The sequence below is a fragment of the Arachis ipaensis genome, chromosome B4 (genome assembly GCF_059453495.1).
Source record: "Arachis ipaensis isolate K30076 ecotype BB chromosome B4, ASM5945349v1, whole genome shotgun sequence".
Lineage (NCBI taxonomy): Eukaryota > Viridiplantae > Streptophyta > Magnoliopsida > Fabales > Fabaceae > Arachis > Arachis ipaensis.
Window position 1 is genome coordinate 32,219,596 of NC_142439.1, and position 3,209 is coordinate 32,222,804.

Here is a 3,209-nt window from a genome sequence, read left to right on the forward strand (position 1 = left end):
CGTATACACCCAAAAAAATAGCCAATATACACCTTTGCGGCAGATTCATAAAAATACATTAATTTAGCATCATAAATAGGGACAGTTTGTTACCTGTTTGTATTGTAGGTGGTGTCAAATGAAATAACGTCTCCGAAATACTCAAAGGCAGCTCTGCTTCTTGCATCGGCCCAAAAAGCCAGCTTAATCGATTGATCCTCCTCGAGTTCGAGCTCAAAAAAGAAATTCTGATTCTTCTCTTTCATTCTTAACAAATATTTCTCGAATTCCTTTGCATCTTCTTGTTCGAAAACATTCCGCACTTTTCTGGTAATGTAATTCCTCACATCCTTTTCGATAAAATTTAACTCGCGGTGACCCCCGGCAGCCGCAACAAATGATTGGTAGGTTTTGCTTGGTCTGATACCAGCCTCCTCGTTATTCTCTATTGTACGACGAATGGACATGCTTAGTTCCCTGTGCTGTTTGAGCATCTCTGCTTTACTTGGACAGTAGGGGTGTGAATGATCCAGCACAACCTTTGAAATGATTCAAGCACCGACATCCTTCAATGTGTGTATATAAATTCTTGCAGGACAGTTTAAACCGGCTGTCGGATTAGTCTTCTCGGTCGGAGATATTTTAGATTTCCATTTTCCCTCTCTGCTACATGTAATCAATTAATTCTTAATCTCGTTTCCCTTCCTATTTGTGCTCCGAACTCTTGTAGAAAAACCTGCAGCCTTGGCGTAGTTCCTGTAAAATTTTCCAGCATCTTCAAGGGTGGTAAAGGTCATTCCAACCTTCGGAACAAACTGGTCATCAACAACAGAGAGAGGCTGCAGAATACACCATATCAAAAACTAAAAATACACCCAATCATGTCTGATATAATACACCCGAACCGCAACAACTCAACTAAAATGACAATAAAAGCCATAAACTGTAAATACACAGGTTGCAGAATACACCATATAAAAAACTAAAAACACATCCAATCATGTCTGATATAATACACCCGAACAACAACAACTCAACTAACATAACACAAAAAGCCATAAACTGTAAATACACCCACACTTCTCGCAAAAATACACCCAAAAAAGTTCTGATCTACACCCAAGCGTCTGCTATAAATTCCAGATAATTAATCAAAACTAATACATTACATTCAATCGACAGATTCATGTTAACGTGTTAGTTTCACAGTCAATGTTCACGAATTATTCAGCTACACAATGCTATTCAAATGACTGCAACCAAATTCAAAGTAATCGTATGTAAATCAAACCTCAGGAACTTCGTTAGATTCAAATTCATAATCCATTTCACCCTGATTCAGCTGACAATCTGAGGTTGAATCATCCATAATCTTCAAAACGAGTTCAAACTTTGATTTCAGAAAACAACAAATCAAATAGAAAACGAAGCTGGAGTTGCAGAGAGAGGAACTAACGTAAATGACGAAGAACATACCAGTGAGAAAGGAGGGAAAAAGAACGAGAAGAAGCAAGGAATAGGCGCGAGAAGAAGAACGAGCAAATCTCTGTATAACGAAAACGAAGAAGGAAACAAATCTTTTAAATTTGGTAGTTAAATAAAAGCGGGATCTCTAATATAGCGCGTGTATACGACGTATGTGTAGCAGCGCGTTTTGGGTTTTATTTGTTAATGAACTTGTAAAGCATACAAGCCATTAGAGCTTGTATGCAGAGCTTTTCTGATACTTTAAATAGCAATAGAATCTTTTATTCTCAAATAATTAAATACAAAATATATGAATTTTTTATTCATTAAAATAAATTATTATGCAAAAAATTTTTATATATTAAAAATTATATTAAAATGATATTTTAAATTGTAACATACTAAATCTACTCCTCAATTCTCATTGTTCTACCGTACCATAAGTCCAAAATCATATTTCAATGTAACAAGACATCATTTAGAAATTAGAATCATATACACACGAATTCATTATAATAAATAAATAAATTTAATTAAGAAACTAAAAAAATATAAAATAATATTAAATTAAATTGATAAAAAATTTATTTAATTTTTCAAAGATAATACATGAAATTATAATTGTTTGGAATTTAGTTTAGTACTTGAAAGATCGAAATTTTGAATATCATAATACTAATAATTATTGAATATTTTAATTTTGTATCTAAAAAATTAATTTTAAAAAATAATAAAACTTAAAATAACATTAAATTAAATTATTGCCAAAAGCTAATTAATTATCAAAGGCTAGTATAGTCCAATATATTAGTTTTTTTTCCAACTTGTAAGACTTCAATTAGGTAAAAAGACCAAATTCTATTATACTTAAATGACATAGTCTTTCTATCTTTATCTACAGGTCTCGAATTCAAGTCTCACTTCTAACTTTAAAAAAAATATATAAAATAATTAAAATTTTTTTTATATTACTTGATAAATAATTAAATTATTATATTCAAAATTTATTAATTAACTGCTTTTGTTAAAAATATTATTATATAATATAATTTTTCATCAGAATATTTTAAAAATATAATTTATTTAAAATATTATATATAATACATAAAATTATTAACTTTTTTATTTTTTTTTTCAATTTTTTAGAAAAATAAAATAAATAATATAGTTCTAAATACATGCCTATCACATTATATATTTACTTATATTAGTAAAATCTAAATTAATCAAACTTACATAATTAAAAATATAAAACATATAAATACAAAAAATATAAATATTTTTTATTCATTAAAATTAATTATTATGCAAAAAAATTTCTATAATATTAAAAAATTATATTCAAATGATATTTTAAACTGCAACATAAAAATATAAAATAATTAAATTTTATTTTATATTACTTGATAAATAATTAGATATTATTTACATAAAAATATTTTTAATATTTAGAATGATATTATTTATTCTGTTTTTTTTAATTAAAAAATTAAAAAAATTAATATTTTCATGTATTATATATAATATTTTAAATAAATTATATTTTTAAAATATTTTGATGAAAAATTATATTATATAATAATTTAATTATTTGTCAAGTAATATAAAGTAAAATTTTAATGATTTTATATTTTTATATTACAGTTTAAATATTATTTTAATATAACTTTTAATATTATAATTTTTTTTGTATAATAATTAATATCAATGAATAAAGAATATTCATATTTTTTGTATTTATATGTTTTATATTTAATTATTTA